This window comes from Nicotiana tabacum, chromosome 22 (genome assembly GCF_000715075.1).
Source record: "Nicotiana tabacum cultivar K326 chromosome 22, ASM71507v2, whole genome shotgun sequence".
In the NCBI taxonomy this organism is placed as follows: Eukaryota; Viridiplantae; Streptophyta; class Magnoliopsida; order Solanales; family Solanaceae; genus Nicotiana; species Nicotiana tabacum.
The window spans coordinates 180,967,322-180,989,639 of NC_134101.1; the positions used below are offsets into that span (position 1 = coordinate 180,967,322).

General features: G+C 38.8%; 1 long non-coding RNA gene across 1 annotated transcript; it reads left to right on the plus strand.

Annotated features, from left to right (window-relative positions):
• Nucleotides 1-12,858: 12,858 nt before the first annotated feature.
• Nucleotides 12,859-14,944, plus strand: LOC142176678 (uncharacterized). The gene is made up of 3 exons (XR_012705400.1): nt 12,859-12,971; nt 13,903-13,961; nt 14,633-14,944. It is a non-coding gene; the product is annotated as an uncharacterized LOC142176678 (long non-coding RNA).
• The last annotated feature ends 7,374 nt before the right edge of the window (nt 14,945-22,318 follow it).

The window sequence follows — 22,318 nt, forward strand, 5'->3', positions numbered from 1 at the left end:
CATGGAAAAAAAAGAGAAAAAGAAAAGAGAAAGAAAATGAAAAGAAGGAAAAGAAAAAAAGAGAAGAAGATAAAATCATAAGAAATACAAAACCGTGGGAACTACGTTTGACCTGATTCCTCGAAGAGGATACGTAGGCGCCTCACGGCTCGGTCATAGTGTGCATCATAGCGAATATAGGATGCATAATGTACATAGTGTGCATAATAGGCACAGTGTGCGTAACGCACATAGCGCAACATAAGTGTAAAAAAAATAAATTCCCCAAGCAAGAAAACTGGGGCAGAGGTTTGTTTTAAGTTCCAACAAAGGTTTGATTCCAAAAGTTGTAGCACATCACCCATCAAATTATTTTCATTTTTATAGCCTTTCTTTAACCCCACACCAAAACCAACATCAACGTCCAAAAGACCTCCCGATCAATATTCAAGAGATGCTAAGTTCGGCAAATAAGGCCGAGAATAATACACCGATCCCCAGCAAAGGAGAGGATCGTAAGACTGGGAATGAATTGATGGTCAAGGGAATCTCCAGAAAAGAGGGTCGTATCTACAACACCCCGATTCCCTGAAAGAAATAAAATGAGAGAGTCTTATCGGTGAAAACCTTCGCAGGCACCGAGAGGCGATGTAAGATGAAGGACATGAAATGAGAGAGTCTTATTGGTGAAAACCTTCACAGGTACCATAAGGCGCCGGGAGATGAGAGAAAAGAGAGAGTCTCATTAGTGAAAACCCCTCGAAGGGCACTATGAGGTGACAAGACAGATCAACAAAAACTACAACATTCGAAATGGACACTCCTTTATCAGCCCCAGCAAATCAAACCATCGGGCAAATCGATTGATACAAATAGACTGGGTCAGGAATCGGTGGTGCACGTCATAATCACGGGGACCAGTCATGTCCTCCAGATAAGTTCTTTGGAGTTTCTTCTCCCACCAAAATATTGGTTCAGAAAGATTCTCTCCTTTTTCTATCTTTTATTTCTGTTCCTAAAATGTGTCTTGAAAGGATTTTTCAAAGCTTACTACCAGAAACCGGAGGGGAATTCATCCAATGCAGGATAATACAAACAGTCTTAAAGGCCGATCCCAGGCAATGCAGTGATCGTGCCCGGCAATTTTGGAGGAAGTAAGCTCATAAAGGGAGTGGTTTCGGGAATTAAAAGCAGACTCCCACAGCATGTGCTTAAAGAGAAAGCTGAAAAGGGGATTAATTGAAAGCCAATCCACAGCAGGCTAGAGACCCCCAGCAGGCAACTCTGCCCACTAATCAATTATGGGGACATAAAGCAAGAAAAAGAGAAGAAAGGAAAAATCATCCGCCCAAAAGGCACCCTCTACCACCACGATGAAAACTAATTAAATCCTTTTGTCTGCTGCAGGAAAACAAAGGGTTGATGATGGCAGCAAGATGCAACGCCAGGGAAGTCACCAAAACCGGGACAGAAAATTTTCTACCGATTGTCAAAATTTTCTCGGAAGAACGGGGAAACAATTTCAAATACATTTTGTCTGTTCATTCCATATTCTAGGTCGCCCACCAGTATAATGCGGGAATACATTTAAGTTCTAGGTCGCCCACCAGTAAAATGCGGGAATACGTTTAAGTTCTAGGTCGCCCACCAGTATAATGCGGGAATACATTTTGTCTGTTCATTCCATATTCTAGGTCGCCCACCAGTATAATGCGGGAATACATTTAAGTTCTAGGTTCGCCCACCAGTATAATGCGGGAATACATTTAAGTTCTAGGTCGCCCACCAGTATAATGCGGGAATACATTTAAGTTCTAGGTCGCCCACCAGTAAAATGCGGGAATACATTTAAGTTCTAGGTCGCCCACCAGTAAAATGCGGGAATACTTTTAAGTTCTAGGTCGCCCACCAGTATAATGCGGGAATACATTTAAGTTCTAGGTCGCCCACCAGTATAATGCGGGAATACATTTAAGTTCTAGGTCGCCCACCAGTAAAATGCGGGAATACGTTTAAGTTCTAGGTCGCCCACCAGTATAATGCGGGAATACATTTTGTCTGTTCATTCCATATTCTAGGTCGCCCACCAGTATAATGCGGGAATACATTTAAGTTCTAGGTCGCCCACCAGTATAATGCGGGAATACATTTAAGTTCTAGGTCGCCCACCAGTATAATGCGGGAATACATTTAAGTTCTAGGTCGCCCACCAGTATAATGCGGGAATACATTTAAGTTCTAGGTCGCCCACCAGTAAAATGCGGGAATACTTTTAAGTTCTAGGTCGCCCACCAGTATAATGCGGGAATACATTTAAGTTCTAGGTCACCCACCAGTAAAATGCGGGAATACATTTAAGTTCTAGGTCGCCCACCAGTAAAATGCGGGAATACTTTTAAGTTCTAGGTCGCCCACCAGTATAATGCGGGAATACATTTAAGTTCTAGGTCGCCCACCAGTATAATGCGGGAATACATTTAAGTTCTAGGTCGCCCACCAGTAAAATGCGGGAATACATTTAAGTTCTAGGTCGCCCACCAGTATAATGCGGGAATACATTTAAGTTCTAGGTCGCCCACCAGTATAATGCGGGAATATCATTACCAGTAGGAGACGCACTTCCTCAGTTTAGTTTCACCATAGGAGACGCACTTTCTAGGTTTAATCTTACCAATAGGAAACCCGCCTGTAGAACGGAGTTTGTTGTAGGACAAAGGAAGGAAGAAATCAGGCGTCTACCTGGAGAACAAGGACAAAGAAAATAGAAATCAGGCGTCCACCTGGAGAATAAGGACAAAGGAAGGAAGAAATCAGGCACCCACCTGGAGAATAAGGGAATACAATTGAAGCATTGAAGTCAAAAGCCCGCTCATATGAGAAAGGAGCACACTTGGAATCAATGAAGCAAAGGAATACAACAGGAATATCCAGCAGGAAGCAATAAAATCCCCAGCATTCAGAAAAGGCTGGTCAAGAAAGACAACAAGAAAACAAGAAGGGAAAAGAACCTAAGGTACGGAAGTAGAGAACAGATGTGGTCCGCTTAAGAACTAGCGCCTACAACTAGCAAGTATCAAGGTTCAAATCCAAAGTCTGTATGAAGCACCATTCAAAACTCAAGATCAAGTTTCAGAAGACTCAGAGATAGGAATCCTTGTAACTAGTAGCTGATAGGCTTAGTTAGTCCTTTTCAGTTTTCATTTTTTTTGTAATGACAGGACCACGGACCGGAACCTCAATGGAACGGCACCTCTACCGGCTCTCCACCTCGGTACACTCTACCATCTCTCTCATTCCCAAACTACACGTGGCCTGATTCCTGTATAACCAAGGATATGTAGGCAGCTCAGATACCAGGGCTCGGTCACATTCCCTCCCTTTCCTTAAAGTGTAGTCTGTCCAAGTAATGGTCGGGTCAAAAACACGTCTAGTTGTTCTTTGTCGGAAAACTCTTCGTGTTTCCAGTCAAAGAGGGGCAGCTGTAAGCACGTGATTTTTGACCTTCCCCGGGAATTTTTACGTTCTTAAGCTTAAATATGAAATTGGGTCTAGTATAGCTATTTTAACTATTTTTACTTTATTTCGTTGCAAAAGGAAAAATTTCAAAAATATATATATATAAATTTTAGTTTATGTATCCCTCATAAACTTGAAAAAATCAAAAATTTGCACTTCATTTTTTTACTTTATATAATTTCGAAAATTACAAAAAAATAAAACAAAATATAGTTCTATTAAGGTTTTATAGTCATTATAATTTTGAAAAATACGAAAAATATTACTTCATATTTTTGTCTTTATTAAAGAACGAAAATTACAAAAAATATAGTTTTATTAATATTCTATAGTCATTTTAACTTTGAAAAATACAAAAACAATTTACGTCATATTTTATCTTAATATTTAAAAAACGAAAATTACAAAAAATATAGTTTTATTAATATTTTGTAGCTATTTTAAATCTTGAAAAATATTCAAAAAGATATAGTTTTGTTTAAATACTAGTCTTATTTTTGGTAGTTATTTTGCTTACATAGGACTAGTTAAGCAACGTGTTCCTATTTCTCGGGTCCGGGCAAAAGAATAATATTCGGGTTTAAACTACCCGGTTTTAGGCCTAATTTTCGGACCTAGCCCATAATAAACCGTGTCCAGGACACGTGGGGAACCCCACCACGCGTGGGGGACATATGCCTCGAACCCCACCACGCGTGGGGCTCATTTTCATGGGCATTGCATTACAAAAACACGGACAGAATTTGAAAAGAGGGGGGACCAACGAAAAGGGATTTGGGAAATTTTAAAAGAAGGGAAAACTACTGTTCCTCTTTCTTCTTCAAAAGAGAAGAAAGAAAGAAACCTACGAAGGAAAAAAAGAAGAAAAACGGACTGGGAAACCAACGAAAAAGGATTGGAAAAATTGGAAAAAAGAGACTGTACTCTCGTCTTCTTCCTAAAGAAGGAAGAAAAACCCTACCTGAAAAAGGGACTCCATTTCCGGACTTCCCCCTAGCCCCGGACCAACACCCCTACTGCCCAAAACCACCATGAATGACCACTAAGCTCCTTCATACCTTCCGGCACCCCCACGCACCATCACCGTCAACCTGCTGCCTCGTCACCACCGGCAATCCCCGTCGCAGCCCCAGTCTCGTCGACCACCTGCCCCGACGCCATAACCACCATCAATGACCACACCCCTCCTCCTCCTAAGCTTCCCACCGGAAAAACCAGACCCGTCGAACCCTCTCGTAACTGACCCTCCAGTCGTGACACTCCCCTCACGTCCAAAAAGCCAGCTCAACACCATGTACCAGTCCCGTCATCTAGCCTTGTCGACCAAGCAATCCGCCAACAGCTGACCCCTCGTCGTCAACCACCAGCCCCGTCGAGCAGCAGCTGTCGCTGCTGCTGTTGCGTCACCTTAGCAAAAACCTAGGAGCCCTCCTCGTCAAACACTGCCCGTCGACCCCACAGTCGTCGACCAAACAGTCTGTCAGTGAGGTCGAGTTGAAATCAAGTTCCAGTCCAAAGTCCAAAAGCTGAGTCGACGTCCGGTTCGTCGATTTTGTTCCGGGGTTTTCGTTGTTGTTCCTTGTTCAGTGAAGTCCGGTTCGAGTTCCGTAGGAAGCACTGTTTGTCGTTCTAGGATTGTCGAGGTTTGAAAGTTGGTGTTCTTCGTCCTTTGTTTCATTTCATTCATTTTGCATATTATGGTTCAAGGCAATAAATGAAAATATTCTATATTTATGAATGTCAACGATGCAATTTTTGTTGTTGTGTTAAGAATGGTATTTTTATGTTTAGTTACTGCATGCTTAAAGTAAATATGAGCATATGAACGAGGTTATTCTATTTTTCATTTTTACCATGGATATTATTACCTGTTAGAATCGTTTTTTCGTTTAATCTCGGATGGCTTCACTAGTAGGAAATCGTAGTTGTTTTAAGTTTGCCCTTAAATAGTAAAAATGAGACGAGCCTCGCAAAAAAAAAAGAAAAAAAAAGAAAAAAAAAAAGAAAAAATGCACAAGCCGCGGGGCCCTCTAAATGTATATATTAAATACTTAGATTCCGGGACGGGCCGTTTAGCAAGTTTCACGGCCCTACCCAAAATAATAATGCGCTAGTTGCTTCAGGCGCGCCTTTAATAATTTAATTCTCCTAAACTCGGGTGCACATTTATGTGACCCAAATCCAAATCTCAACGAAATCGAAATGTGTCTTTAATCACGGGTACATTGACTGCGACGTGGTATGAGATGCATTTCCATGACGTTGCAAATTACTTTTAAAAAATAAGAATGAGATGAGCCTCGCCGAATAACAACACAAATTGCGGGGCCCTCAGTAAATACTTGTTTAAAATTACTTAGGATTCAGGAGGGTCGTTTAGCGAATTTCGCGGCCTTCCCAAAATAATAACACGATAGTCTCTTTAGGCGCGTGTTTAATAATCTATTTTCTTAAACTTGGGTGTGCATTTCATGTGACCCAAATCCAAATCTCAAAACATCAAATAAAATGCGTTCCGGATTGTGGGTGCATTTCATGTGACGCAATCCAAAGACGTGTTTTAAGCGATGTTCACATAGTTGAGCGACCGTGCTAGAACCATGGAACTCGGAAATGCCTAACACCTTCTCCCGGGTTAACAGAATTCCTTATCTAGATTTCTGGTACGCAGGCTGTAATATAGAGTCATTATTTTCCTCGATTCGGGATTAAAATTGGTGACTTGGGACACCCTAAATCTCCCAAGTGGCGACTCTGAAATAAAAAAATAAATCCCGTTTCGATTGTCCTTTAATTGGAAAAAACTCCCCCTGCGCCCCCGCGGGCGCGGAAAAAGGAGGTGTGACAATAATTGGTATTGATGGATTTCTCTGGTAATTGTTGTTGGTATATGGTATTGGAGGAGGCTCTTGTTACTGGAGAGATGCTGCCCGAATTTATATAAATGAGCTACAAGTTTAAGTTGCAAACTTAGCCTTTATTCAACACTAATTTTGAATCTCCTTATGCAATGGTAGATTGAGTTGAGTTGTTTGAAGAGTTGCTTAAGATGTATTAAGGACTCACCATGGTTAAGGTATGTTAGGGCACTTCCCTCTTTCTTTTGGCATGATCTAAAGTGAAATGAATACACTATTTCGTAACAGATCTACTCCTAGAAACTAAGGTTGCCCATGTTGTTCTTTCCTTATAAAGTTATTCTAAGCATGTATGTATGATCCTTGAATCCTATAGAAGCTCATATTGATGGTATGATGTCCATAATGTAAATCGAAGGTGCAACGACCTTAAGTCACTCCAAAAGGTTTAGAACGTGATTCCATGAGTTTAGCATGCATTATATATAATATCTATTTTACTCTACCGAGCCGCACTATAGTAGGCCGGGTACGATATATATTGTGTAACCACTGATCAGTTGGATTTACCGAGCTCCACGTGGCCGGGTACGATTCTACCGAGCCTTATGATGGCCGGGTACGTTTTTACCGAGTCCTCTTTGAGGCCGGGTACGATATGATGATGATGATGATGATGCCTACAGACGCGTATATTTTTAAAAGTTTATGTATATATATGTATTATGCATTTCATGTCAGCAGCCCACAGAGGCACGCAAATGTTACAGGTTGTATCTCCTCTATCTCTCTTTATATTACTATTGTTATTTATGCTTTCTTGCTTTACATACTCGGTACTTATTGGTACTGACGTCCCTTTTGCCTGGGGACGCTGCGTTTCATGCCTGCAGGTCCCAATTGATAGGTTGACATTCCTCCTAGTAGGCTATCAGCTTAGCGGAGGTGTTGGTGCACTCCACTTGCTCCGGAGTTGCCTATTTGGTCAGTATGCTTTAGATATATATTGATTGACATGGTGGGGCCCTGTCTCGACCTTTATGATTTTATGTACTCTTAGAGGCTTGTAGACATATGTTATGTATATTAAAATCATATGGCCTTATCGGCCTATGTTCAGTGTACGAGTTATCACTTTGGTTTTATAGGCACGTATGTCACATGTATAAGTTTTCATGTCATGTCAGGTCGTCCAATATTTTGTATTCCCTTATATTTTATTTTTGTTATCTCATGACGACCTTTCTAGGTTATTTGCCCATAATATTATGATATGATAGATACGTTATGTTGGTACTCGGTTAAGTAAGGTATCGGGTGCCCGTCACTGCCCATTGGTTTGGGTCGTGACAGAAGTGGTATCAGAGCAGTTCTGTCCTAGGAAGTATACAAGCTGTGTCTAGTAGAGTCTTGTTTATAGGTGTGTTGTGCACCACACTTATAAGCATGAGGCTACATGGCATTTAGGATTGTCACTCTTTCTTCTTGTTCTAGATCGTGTGCTAGATCTTTGTTATAAGAATTCAAACTCCTAAATTTTGTTTTATTCATAATACAGTGATACTTACATCCAGAAAGATAGTTGGTAAGAGGTTGAATTTTGATGCGAAAGAGTTGAGTCAGAGGAACTCGATTTTGCATCATGTTTATGATGACTAAATATGAGGTCTTCAGCAGATCATATGTGTATTTAGATGTGTAAAGCTCTTGATAAGGGTCCCTAAGACAAGAATATGTATCCACTCATATGGTAAAAAGGAATAAAAGAATCGGAAAGTAGACACAAGTTTCACCAAGTAAAACAAGCAAGATGCTGAAGGGTACGAGGTACCTAGTTAATGAAGATTATCAGTATTTACAATTCAGGCATAGAAATGTAAGTATTGGTGTTACCTTCAATATTATAGAGATATATACAATTGGCCAAACCCATCTGAGTTATGCCATATGAGAGCTAACAAATATAGTTTAAGAGAAGAATGTGATATCAAGATTCAATTCGGGTTTGAGTAACCCAAAGATTATGGATGGATTGTTATCATTAACTAATGTTTCCAAAAGATGGTGCAAATGTGGTAATAGATCTCCTTATGAGATACCCAAATGGTGAACTCTAGAGTAGTACAATCAAATATAAATACTGGAATATTCAGAAATTTCAGAAGATAGGCAGTGGGATCCTAAAAGGGACAAATATTTACCTTAGTATGACTCTAGCCCTAAGTAAAAACAAAATAGGAGAATGTTAGGCATTCCAAAGAGCCAGTAAGATGAAGCTAGGGGAGCAAAAAGGGAAAGAACTTTTTGTTGGAATTTTCAGAATAAAGTGATAGACAAAAAGTATTATCCGGAGAATAAGAAGAGAGTAAATGAAGCATTATGAGTAAGATGTGATATATGGGTGATAACAGTAAATAAAAATATGACACGATGATAGAGTCTATAGTCAAGTGAAGGAAAATACAAGAAGTGATAGTCCTTGAGGCAATAAAAGAGTATAAACCATAAAGTCATATCCTTATTTCGAGAAGTGAGTTGGTGACTTCAGCGTGATTACAAGGAGTAAAGGTTAGACCCCAGAGTAATAAAAATCAGTATGGGCTGGTGAACAAGATAAACTGAACATGAATTAGGGACTGAAGGATTTAATAATGGTTGATATCATGAGAATTTCAGAGATAGCATTCCGACAATAATAGAATGGACAACAAAATAATAACCTTTAAGGTTCATTCAGGAAGATGCTTCCAAAAGCAAGCACGTGGAGCAGAGTTAAGCCTAATAGAGTAAGTGTGCCAGTTACACTAAGTGTCACCCTTATGCGTAATAAATTCAATTATCCCCGGTATAGAGAGGTTACCGCAAGGCGAGTAAGATGTTAGTGAAGATGTGAAAAAATGACAAAATGAAGAGGTAACTATGGAATAGTAAATGAGGAATGCGGCAAAAGGGTGAAAGGAATGAGATTGCATCTATTCAGATCCTATAGATATGATATGACTCCAGAACATTATGCAAGCATGATACCGGAGAGAAGCGGTAAGGGTTGCACATCCGATGATTGATAAAGAAGTACAAATGAACACTTGATACATAAGGAGCCAGTGTGAGAGGTAACTTAAGACAAAGTAATTAACTAAAGAGAGATTACACAGAATATAGATATGAGAATGGACCAAGGAGTAGTTTGTAGTTGATTTAGGAATAGCCAAGTTATGGCTATACAAGAGGTTATAAGCAAATCAGCAGATCATGCAAGATAAACGTAGTGAATCCTAATCTATCAAATTCAGTCTCACAGATATGATGTCGTAACCTTGAGAAATGTTCAGATAGGAGTTGGAGTATTTAAAGGTATTGTATAAGTGTTACAGAAATAATGGAGAGCGCCACTAAGGAGATAATCAAAATCTGAGTTTAGAATTAACACAACGAGTACAAGGGCACGAAGGTATGTAACTAAGGATGTTTGTAGGCGAGTAAGAATATCGAAAATTCCTTCGGGTATATAGTATAAAAAGATCGTAACTTTACAAGATCCAGAAGGTCTCCTTAAGTACTACAAAGAAATACTAGCTGAGGAAATAAGGAAGAAGGCTTCAACTTAAGCATAATGACATAAAGAAGATATGGTTGGGTAACAACAGTCCCACTACAACATTGTATGCACTCAATACGAAAGTGGCACCTATCGTGACTAATGAACGGGAAGTCAAAAGTGATATTTGAGATCAAATGAGTTATAGGAAATTCAAGTATTGGTGGGAAATAAAATAAGCCAAGTATTCATGCAACAAGTGGCAAAACGACCAGGAAAAATGATTGCTTACATTTAAAGAACGCTGAGAAGGCACGAAAGGAATTATTCAATCAATGATCCAGAGTTAATTACGTTGTGAATGCACTTAATACTTCAGAGTTATATCCATGCAGCATATATGTTGACATTCATAGAGCTATAGGAGACTCTAGTATAAGTTAAAAGAAAGAATTAAGTCCACGCACCTATAAAGGCTTGAATTGTTAAAAGATTATCTCATGGATGCTACATAGAGTCCATGAAGGGTTAATGTAATATCTAATACCATAAGCTGAAGATTGGAAGATAGCCTAAGCTTAATTAAAGGCTGATAAGGAAGAGGAAGCTCGAAAGTTACATCACGAGTCCGATTGTTAGACCCAGATGATTATAGAAATCGTGACTCAAACCATAGCAGGAATACTTTTAATAGTAGAGGTATAAAAGAGATAGTACAACAATCATATTCTATAAAAGCTCTACGATAAATCAATTAGAAGAGTACCATCCTCATAAGACGTTAATGCGAAGCTCCCACCAGATTGTGTATGCACCAGGGTTTCAAGTATTATAGTAGAGCTTTAAGGTATGGATGTGAATTCCACTAATGTAGAAGGGAGGATATGAAATTGATAGAATATACGGTGCGAGATTTAAAGGTAAGTATGGTAAATATGAGTGAGAAGATGGCAATAATAGGCAAGGTCTCAGGATTAAACCCGTCAAAACAAGAGGTCTGATGATTTCCATGACCTATATAAAGCTCAATACACTTTGAATGAACTTAGAGGAGTATAAGAATATGAGCAATTAGAAGAGATGGAATACTGCCCTGGTAGTAGAATAAGGGTGTAATTGTGATTGTTAAGAGAATAACGTTTGGGCCTTCGATTGAGCAATGATTTAAAGAAAAGAGATTTTATGGATGGCACGGTATTAGAATGCCCCCATAAGATTAATACGTTGGGATGTTATGAAAATGCAGTTATTGAAGTATAGTATCATCCCTAGGTGCATCAAGAATATCACTTCAGATGTTCCCTGATGAGACGCGAGTCTTAGTGACAATGTATTACATCTGAGGCAATGATTGGAGTTAGTGAAAGACTATGACGTTTATACTTTATATCATCCAGGGAAAGTGAATGTAGTAGTCAATGCCCTCAATCGTAGATCTATGTTTAGCCTATCATATTTAAAGGTATAGAAGAGTGAGATAGCTTGCGAGCTTCATCTGCCAGCTAATCTTGGAATTCGATTACTAGATGCAGGTGGTACCAAAGTTACTACTTAGGACATGGAAACCCCATCTTTAGTAACTGAAATGAAGGAATGCCAGTATGAAGATCATGTGCTAGATCATTAAAGATATACAACCCCTCGAAAGGAGAAGACACTATTTGAGATTATAGGAGATGGAGTCCTCAGATATCAAGGTCGATTATATGTTCCTAATGTGGCAGGGTGAGATGGAGTACTCAGATATTGAGGTCGATTATATGTTCCTAATGTGGCAGGGTTGCGCCGGCAGGTTATGGGACAAGCAATGAGAAAGTAACCTAGAGTTGTGTAGCACACCTCGGTAATAATACCAAGGCTATAAAACGAAATATAGCAATAGTCGTACATTCAACAAAGTACCAAGCGAAAAGCTTAAGTATACCTGTATATGCCCAGAGGGACATCATGTCATAGTTCTATATATGTATTCACAATGTGAAGCCAAGAGATTGGCAAAAAGCTGGAGGAAAAAAAAGAGAAGAGTCGTGCATAAAAGGACATAGTCATATAGGACTCATTATAGAAGGTAGTCGAAGTTACGAGATTGGAAGAACTCCGGCCCTAAGTCACGATGTGAGAATAGGCCTAAAAGGGGGAATGCCCTAGTTTTTGGATTTCTTCATAGAACAATTGCCTAGATGGCAAAGGACAATATTAAAGTATTCGTAAGAGCCATATGGTATGATAATAAGAAGCGCATCAGTCAACATTCGAGGACGAATGTTCTAAAGGGGGGAATAATGTTACAACCCATATTTTTGTACGGGAAAGTACGTCGTAAGTCCGTTGATGTAAGCTCAGAAATGAGATCCTCTTGGAAAGTATATAAAGTGATTTAATGGTGTTACATCCCATTTTTTTTGCAAGCCTTTGAGAGTTAATATTCAAGGATAAATGTTTACAAGGGTACATGTTGTTACACCCCGTACTTCAGATGTTACTATCATTATAGGATTATCTAATGCAAACTCAAAAAGGATGAAATCCTTCTACAAGGACAAGAAAGGTTTGCCGAAGTGTTATGCAAGTTAAGATAAATATGAGACTTGTTAATCATGATTTAAATGAGTTTAAAGCCATGATATGACTATATATGATGTTTGTATATGGAGTATAAAGTTTGAGAAAAATTGGATTTAAGTTGCGAAAAAACCGACTAAGGATTTGTCTTGTAATGAAGCTTTTTGAGTAATAAATTTCGTGTTCTATATGAGGTCTTTTTGGGACATATTATATATCAAATTTAAGGTCTTGGAATGTAGTTTCCAACTCTCTTAACCGTTTGCTCATACGACACCCGGATAAAAAGTTATAAGCATTGGAAGACGAGCCAATTATAGAGTGCCAAGTAGCACCTTTTGACTTTTCAACAAAATGGAGATTATCTCCTTTATCTCGTCTCTTTCTGCATATTTCTAGAGAGCACGACCAAATAATACCCCTAACATCACCCTTAAGCTCTCTGCAAGGGTTTCAAATAATACCATCATCCCGGGCACGAAATCACGAAGCAATAACACAAGAACGATCCCCACGACGTAAGTATTGCTATATAACCTTTCTTTTTCTTTATAGTTTGAGTGTTGGAAGGTATTTAATAGTTAAGAAAATTCTTAATTTATGGTTTTAAGCTCATAAATATCAAGTAAGTTTGATTAATTCATTTCATAATATTTAGAACTCACGGGAAGGTGATCGGAAGCCGTGAGTTCGAGTTATTTGATTTGTAATGGACTGTTTTGTGGGCTATTTCGTGTAGCTTTTGGGCTGTATCTTTTGCTGATATTTAATGGAGTTTTTGGAGGATAAATGGTTTGAATAAACACCACATATTTGTGAAATAATGGATTAGTCATTCTTTGTAATATTTTCGGGGTGTTGGACACTACTATAGTCGTTGTTTTTGGTATGAATTGATTGGGGTGTGTTGGGCTGTTGTAAGCTAAATATAATATAGATTTCGACTTGCATATACTGTAGGAGGTAATTATATTGTGCTCCAACAAGTGCTTAAGGTTATATTGACATCGGTTGAGTTAAATGGATGAAGTAGACATGAACTAGTAAATAAAGTTGCTAATTAAGAATAATTGGAGTTGTGTATCATTTTCTTTGTTATGGATATATGGTATAAGGTTGTAATTATTGATGAATGACTTCATTATCATGTTAATGATACTATTAATTTAAAGTAAAAAGTCTATAAGGGATGATAAGGGATATACGAATTCCAATTGGAGCTTGTCGCTCGTCGTAAAATAGTTATGACTTGTTGTAGTTTTATGGTATCTTGTTATTGATAATTGGTATTGATGGATTTCTCTGGTAATTGTTGTTGGTATATGGTATTGGAGGAGGCTCTTGTTACTGGGGAGAAGGTGCCCGAATTTATATAAATGAGCTACAAGTTTAAGTTGCAAACTTAGCCTTTATTCAACACTAATTTTGAATCTCCTTATGCAATGGTAGATTGAGTTGAGTTGTTTGAAGAGTTGCTTAAGATGTATTAAGGACTCACCATGGTTAAGGTATGTTAAGGCACTTCCCTCTTTCTTTTGGCATGATCTAAAGTGAAATGAATACACTATTTCGTAACAGATCTACTCCTAGAAACTAAGGTTGCCCATGTTGTTCTTTCCTTATAAAGTTATTCTAAGAAAGTATGTATGATCCTTGAATCCTATAGAAGCTCATATTGATGGTATGATGTCCATAATGTAAATCGAAGGTGCAACGACCTTAAGTCACTCCAAAAGGTTTAGAACGTGATTCCATGAGTTTAGCATGCATTATATATAATATCTATTTTACTCTACCGAGCCGCACTATAGTAGGCCGGGTATGATATATATTGTGTAACCACTGATCAGTTGGATTTACCGAGCTCCACGTGGCCGGGTACGATTCTACCGAGCCTTATGATGGCCGGGTACATTTTTACCGAGTCCTCTTTGAGGTCGGGTATGATATGATGATGATGATGATGATGATGCCTACAGACGCATATATTTTTAAAAGGTTATGTATATAAATGTATTACGCATTTCATGTCAGCATCCCACAGAGGCACGCAGATGTTACAGATTGTATCTCCTCTATCTCTCTTTATATTACTATTCTTGTTTATGCTTTACATACTCGGTACTTTATTGGTACTGACGTCCCTTTTGCCTAGGGACGCTGCGTTTCATGCTTGCAGGTCCCAATTGATAGGTTGACATTCCTCCTAGTAGGCTATCAGCTCAGCGGAGGTGTTGGTGCACTCCACTTGCTCCGGAGTTGCCTATTTGGTCAGTATGCTTTAGATATATATTGATTGACATGGTGGGGCACTGTCTCGACCTTTATGATTTTATGTACTCTTAGAGGCTTGTAGACATATGTTATGTATATGAAAATCATATGGCCTTATCGGCCTATGTTCAGCGTATGAGTTATCACTTTGGTTTTATAGGCACGTATGTCACATGTATAAGTTTTCATGTCATGTCAGGTCGTCCAATATTTTGTATTCCCTTATATTTTATTTTTTTTTATCTCATCACGACCTTTCTAGGCTATTTGCCCATGATATTATGATACGACAGATACGTTATGTTGGTACTCGGTTAAGTAAGGTATCGGGTGCCCATCACTGCCCATTGGTTTGGGTCGTGACACTAACCCTATCCAAAAACCCACATTACGGTCCAAAGAAAGACCTTTCGATCAGTCTTTGAGAGTTTCCAAGTCGAGCAAGTAGAGGTGATTTGTATCAGGGGCAGCACTCTGGTCCAGGCAGGAAAAAATAATAAAAATGAGAGTCTTATTGGTGAAAACCCTCACGAGCACCGTAAGGCGATGGGAGCTGAGAGAAATAATAAAAATGAGAGAGTCTTATTGGTGAAAACCCTCACGGGCACCTTGAGGCGAAAGTGAGCTGAGAGATGAACAAATGAGAGAGGCTTGTTGGTGAAAACTCTTCAGGGCACCGCAAGCCAAACAAGGTCAAGGTTTTGGTGAAGAAGTCTAGTTATGGAAATTCCGGGGCAACAAAGTATGGCAATTGAAAGTTGACTCGTTGGACAGATTGGGTCGATTAATCGGAAATGTCATGATCATTGGTGCCAGCTGCTTCACTCAGATAAGTTTCTTTTCTTTTTTCCATTTAGATAGTCTTCCCGTTTTGGATTTTGCTTATCCTTAACTCTGAAAGTCATTCCATTTCATTTCTTTTGGGTTTATTTCTCTAAGATGTTCCTAATGTCAGTTCTATTTAAGCAAATAAGAAGGAATTCCAAAGCCTACTACCAACTTCAAAAGTTGCACAAGGCGTAGGGCAGTTGAGGCATTGCTAGAGGTAGTATGATGTGAAATGGGATATAAAGTGCCAGTGAATATTCCATCAGCGGAATGATTCAGTAATTTCATAGGAGATGCAGAAGTTCAGTAAAAGGGGTCAGAGGTGAAACAACGGTTCGGGTATAGAACACTCGGGTCATCCGAGGTCACGTGGGTTGAAAATCAGTCAGAAAGCCAAGCTGTTCTTGGCCAGTCCATGGGAAGTCAGTCACAACGAAGCACGACAACAAGGAGGCCACTTTCAGCAAGAATTCCATCAGCTAACCACCACATTTTAAACTGACAAGATTTTTCTTGAAACAGGGGCAAAAAGTTTCGTTTGTTTCGGGGAAACCCTTCGTAAAGAAAAGCGAGCACCAAATAGGTTTGGCTGTAAATTTTCAGGTCCTGCCTAGATAATGGGATTAAATTCGAAGTTCTTAGGACCCTCCTAAAAATGGGACCTAGTTTAAAGTTCAAAACAATCATGAGTAGTAAAATCTAGCATAAATGTATCCCAAGGAATATAAGATGGTTTCAAAGTTTGCATGTTTAAGATATGATTCAATTAGGAGTTTTCAGGGCCCTCCTGAATAATGGGACCTAGCTTTAGGATTTCCATCAGATAACAAGATGCAGCGTAAGTTCTATTGTAGGGTAATATAATTTAGCCGTAAAACAGTCACTCTTAAGATAAAACTTAATTTTTGATTCTCAGGACCCTCCTCGATAATGGGATGTAGCTTTAATACTTTCTTAGATAAACAAGATGTAGCGAAAGTAGTACCTTTAGAAGATATAATTTAGAGTTAAAACTGTCATTTAACTGGGAGCTGTCAGGACCCTCCTGGATAACCGGACGTAGCTTTCAAATTCTTAGTAATATTTGGTAATATGATTCAGTTTAACACTCACATATGTGCCCAACAGCCAAACTGAGGCAGAAGTTTTCTTTGTTTTTGTCTGTTTTGTTGAAATCAGGCGCCCACTTGGAGAACAAGGGAATACATTTCAAGTTTCAGCAATCAGGCGCCCACCTGGAGAACAAGGGAATACATTTCAAGTTTAGCAATCAGGCGCCCACCTGGAGAACAAGGAAATACATTTCAAGTTCAGCAATCAGGCGCCCACCTGGAGAACAAGGAAATACATTTCAAGTTCAGAAATCAGGCGCCCACCTAGAGAACAAGGGAGTATAGTTCAAGTTTTAGTTTTCAAGTTCTTACTGATATTTGGTAACATAACAAACTAGGGCAGAAGTTTTCTTTATTTTTGTCTATTTTGTGGAAATCAGGCGCCTACCTGGAGAACAAGGGAATACATTTCAAGTTCAGCAATCAGGCGCCCACCTGGAGAACAAGGGAATACATTTCAAGTTCAGCAATAAGGCGCCCATCTGGAGAACAAGGGAATACATTTCAAGTTCAGCAATCAGGAGCCCACCTGGAGAATAAGGGAATACATTCAAGTTTCAGCAATCAGGAGCCCACCTGGTAAACAAGGGAATAAATTCAAGCTTCAGCAATCAGAAGCCCACCTGGAGAACAAGGGAATACATTCAAGTTTCAACAATCAGGCGTCCACCTGGAGAAAGGGAAAATATCTCAGATTACAATTCAAGGCAGCAACAAGGGGATTCCACCGGGAGAATACAAGTCAACAAGGCAAGAACCACAAGAGCAAGTTTGAAGATATAGATAGGATTTTGTAATGCATAGATCATAGTCTAGTCTAGCTTCTTTTTATTTTATCATGGTGTAATAAAGGGTTCAGTAAGCAGTAGCAGCAACAGAAACAACAGTGAAATCACAGCTTTATGGTAGTCCCAACTACCGGAACTTCCCAAACTACACTGACCTGATTCCTTTATAGCCAAGGATATGTAGGCAATCTCGGAAGCAGGGTGCGGTCAAATATTTCAAAAATACTTCCCTCGGAGTATTCAAACGGGCAAAAATCGCTCGTATCCGCTCACTTTATCTTTGCACGAAAACTATTCGTGTTTCCGAGCAAAGAGGGGCAGCTGTGAGCACGTGATTTTTGCCCTATATGAATTACTCCCATAAATTCAAGAAAATAATTTTTTTTTCATTTGCAATTTTATGGATTTTTGTGGTATTTTATGCTAACTGTTTGCATTTTGTCTGTGCATTTTAATTAATGAAAAAATAAAAAATATGTAGGTGCATTTGTATTTAGGATTTAATTTAACATGTTAGGATTAATTAAGTAATTAATTTATTTTATTAAAAAAAGTAAAATCACAAAAAAATAGTTGAATTTGCACTTTTAATCTTAACTTTTATTTTGAGTAGTTTTCCTTTTAATTTGTTTTTAATTAATTGTATTAATTATCATTTAGGTTTAATTAGTGTTTTTGTTTAAGTTAATTAGGTTCTAGGGATTAATTAATGAATTAATTTAATTATGAAAAAAAAAGAGAAAAATAAAACAAAAGGAATTTAAAAAATGAAAGAAAGAAAAGAGAAAAGAAACGGAATTAATAAAATTAATAGAAAATGGAGGAATTGGACTTAGAGACTCGGAATTGGCCCAGTCCAATGCCAAGGCCCAAATATTTCCCACCCATTTGCCCAAGCCCAGTCCCCAAACCCGGTCCGCCCCCACCAGCAAACCAAACGACGTCGTTTTAAGCCTTCCCATCCCCACCGTTGGATTAACAAGATCCAACGAACCAGAACTAACCCCTCCCCCGTATATAACTATCTGAACTCCTACCCCCCTCTCATCATCCCTCTCTCACCCTCGTCTCTTCAGAGACCACCCCCAACCCTAATCCGCCGCCCCTCTTTTTCCCACCTCGAGCCCGGCGGTGCCTACTCCAATCCCGCCCAAATTAACACCAAACAACCATCACACCCTCCTCTTTCCAAATCCCAAACCAGTTTCCCTCGAATGTCCCCGGACTTGCCCAAATTTCAGATCAAAGCTCAACCCTAAATCAAAGAAAAAGATGGTTATTAAGGTTTCAAGTCCTTTGAGGTTGATATGGACTTCCGTCGGGTTGTTTTCAGTCGAGAACATATGATTGAAGTCTATTTCGGCCGCAGAGTATGGGGGATTCTATGGAAATGGTAATTTAACTCAGATTCGCTTTGGTAAGTCCAATTTCCCAGTCATTTCCTCTCTTAGTTTCTTTTATTTTTCCTTATCTTTCCTTAGTTTTCAAATCATTGTTGCATGTGGTTTGTTTCGTTTTTGTGGAATCAGCATCACCTATTAGCTTCTCTGTTCAGTTCAAATTTGTTAAACTAGTGTGTGTCTAATTTCTTTGTTTTAATTTTTGGGCCGTGTTGAGTTGTTGGTTCAGGAGTTCGAATTGTCTCATTTTCTTTCTCGTTTCCAATTAATTGCAGAGTTAGACCTGGGCCTAAGGAAGGGGCTTGGCCTAGGTCTTGATAGAAATCGTGTGGTTTGGTTCAAGCTACTAGGTCAACTTGACCCGTATTTGGTTTCAAGAGTAATATTTAGGGGCTTGAGGGGTAAGTTGGGTAATCTGCTTAGGGGAATCTTGGTATAACTGAATTGAGAAGCTTCTAGGAAGCTGGGTGGGGGGTGTAAGTTGATTTTCAGATATTTAACTAAGGCTATCTAGGCAAAAAAAAAAAAAAAAATTGGAAAAGGGCCTAATTGCAAAGCTGAACTTTTCTAGGTTGCCCTACTTCCTTGCCTATAAAGGCGTGTTTTTCTGCCTTTCAAGGCAGAGAATGGAGAGAGAAAAAATGAGAAAAATACAAACGACTGTTTTTACTATTCCATTGAAATTGCTTCAGTGATTTCTGATTCTTTTCTTTAATTTCTGAAAAACACCGATTTCTCATTTGGGGTTGGAATGGATTGAACTTGGGTTGTAGAAGTTTGGTTTGAAGTTGGAGCCACTTTTCGATTGAAGCTATATTCTGATTATTGCACATCACTTGTTGGGTTTGAAATTGGTTTATTGATGTATTGCTGGTGTTGATTTCTACTGTTAGTACTACTGATCCCTCATTGTTTCTTTGTTCCTTCAATATCCAGGTACATATGCTTGAAACCTATGTAAATTGATGCTCAAAGTTGGAGAGTTAAGAAATGGAAGTGGATTTTCTGATGATTGAACATTAGAATGTTGGCTCATAGCTTAGTTTATTTTCCTTTTTTTATATGAATTTCCCCTGTTTTATGTCCTTCTTAAGTGCTATGTGTTTATTATAGGATTTGAGCATGCTTTTGTTGAGGTATAGATGACTCTGAATATGTTAGACTTTATATGGGATATGCTGAGTGAATCAGTGATTGGATTTTGCATTTCATCATGTAATTTAAGTCAAATGAGACTCTGCTGAAACTATTTTTTTGATTAGCTGGTTTTATTTTCCTTACAAGTCCTTTTGGGCATGTATTGTTAATGATATTCAGAGTTTTTGGACGTACTAGTTACTGAACAATGATGTTGTTTGCTAAGATATATTTGCTTGTAAACTGTAAATGTTTCGTATCAGTCTAGACTCGATGCTGGGTCAGGAGTTTTCATCTTAGCTCTTTCTAAAGTTTCTGAGACCTTTAAGCTGGGAGTGTGAACTCCTTTGCAGAAAAATGGCTTGTCGTTGCCATTTGGGCCTGTGACTCAGGCCCAATAATTCTTCCATTCGCCCATTGATAAGCAGGCTTGGCTAGTAAGTGCTAAAGATAGAAGCAGAAGTTTAATTGGGCAGTTTGTGTTAATTAGTTAAGGCTACGAGATAATTGTTAATTTAATCTCATTTTGTTTTTTTCAATTAATGATGGCATGTGATTTGAACAACAATAATGTTTAGTATCAAGAATAGTTCATTTATGGTACTCAATCGTTAATTGTTGGATTTCTTAAAATGACTTGATCTGTGAATTTGAAAGCAATTGACTGATATTTTGTGCTATGGCTGGATTCGAAATGAGATCCCATGACCTGCTGAAGCGGCTTGCTCCCCAATTTGGGCTCTCATTTGGGCCCAGTGTGATTTGGCTCTAAGAATAACCAGTACGGGACAACTTTGCAGCTCGCAGGTTATTGGGCCTCATGCCCAGCCCAAACTGCCTTTAAACCTTCAGCCCTTCGTCATTCCTAATCAACTTAGGCAGTAGTAGAATTCTAACTCCTTAAGTGCTCAAATAATCAAATTTCTTAAGTTAAGGGAGGTGCGCCATATTAGGCAACACATATAGTTCAAGGCCCCTCGAAATTTAGTTTAAATTCCCTTTTTAAATTAGATTCGAGGTGCGCTATACCAAACAAAAATGACAATTGCATGGCCTTTGTATTAGTTTTCCGATTTAGATATAACAAATAACCAACGATCGTGGTTTGCTTTAAGCACGTTTAATATACCATTACGATTATGGACACGTCCGCGTGACATGATTGTGATTTCTAAAAACAACGCCGGAGTATGCGTTCAGGCAACTTCGGCCAAACTTCCTTAATTATAATAAAGTGTTATTAATTATGGACACGTTCGCGTGACACTGTTTTTTGACACGCCAAACAAATGCGTACACGTACGCGTGACCCATTTCAAGATAATACTCTCTTAATTAAAAAGCGGTAAAAGGTAAATACACATAGGTTCTAAAATCAGTAACTAAAACAACTTAATAAGCCAGGTATGATCAAAGCGACCGTGCTAAAACCACGGAACTTAGGAGTGCCTAACACCTTCTCCCGGGTTAACAGAATTTCTTACCCAGATTTCTGTGTTCGCAGACTGTATAACAGAGTCAATCTTTTCCTCGATTCTGATTAAACCGGTGACTTGGGACACCACAAATTATCCCAAGTGATGACTCTGAATTTAATAAAAATGATTCCGTTTCGATTCTCACTTAAATTGGAAAAAACTCCCTTATACCCTTTCTGAATTTAATAACAAAAGCAAAGAACATCAACCAACGAGAGAAAGTATAATCAATGAAGAAGAAACTGATCAAGGTGTCAGAAACCAGCTAGCTTCAGAGGAGGGTGGAATCCGGAAAATAATGAGTGCAAATCCTAGCAAGCTTTTACCTCTAGCTAAGCCTAATATACCTGTTGAAAAACCTACAGGAGGTACTGGTATAGTAATCGAGCCTGTGGAAATTCAAGCACCAAATTCACATATAGAAGGTGGAACTGGGAAGGCCAATATAGGAGTCGCAGATTCTATTCAATCTTGTCCTAATGGAGAAATAGGGTTAGCCAATGCAACCAAAAAAATTGTAGTAAAAAGACATATAGCTCAGGAGAAAGGAAATGCAGCTTTGATCCCTATTGATACGCAGAAGCAATTGGCAGAGCCAAGGGAACAACTAGGAGTGGATGAACTATTTGGAGGCAGGGGAAAGGATTTTGACGAAGAATCTACAACACAGAATTTCAAAAATGTGGCAAGGCAAGGTGATCTTTCACCTAGGCACATTGACAAAGGGAAATCAGCTGGAAGGGAATGTGAGGTCAGTTAATACAAGGAAGCCTTTGAGAGGCTTGTCAATATGCAGAGACAACATCACTTTCAATTAATAGGAATCATGGAACCAAAGCAGAAGGTAA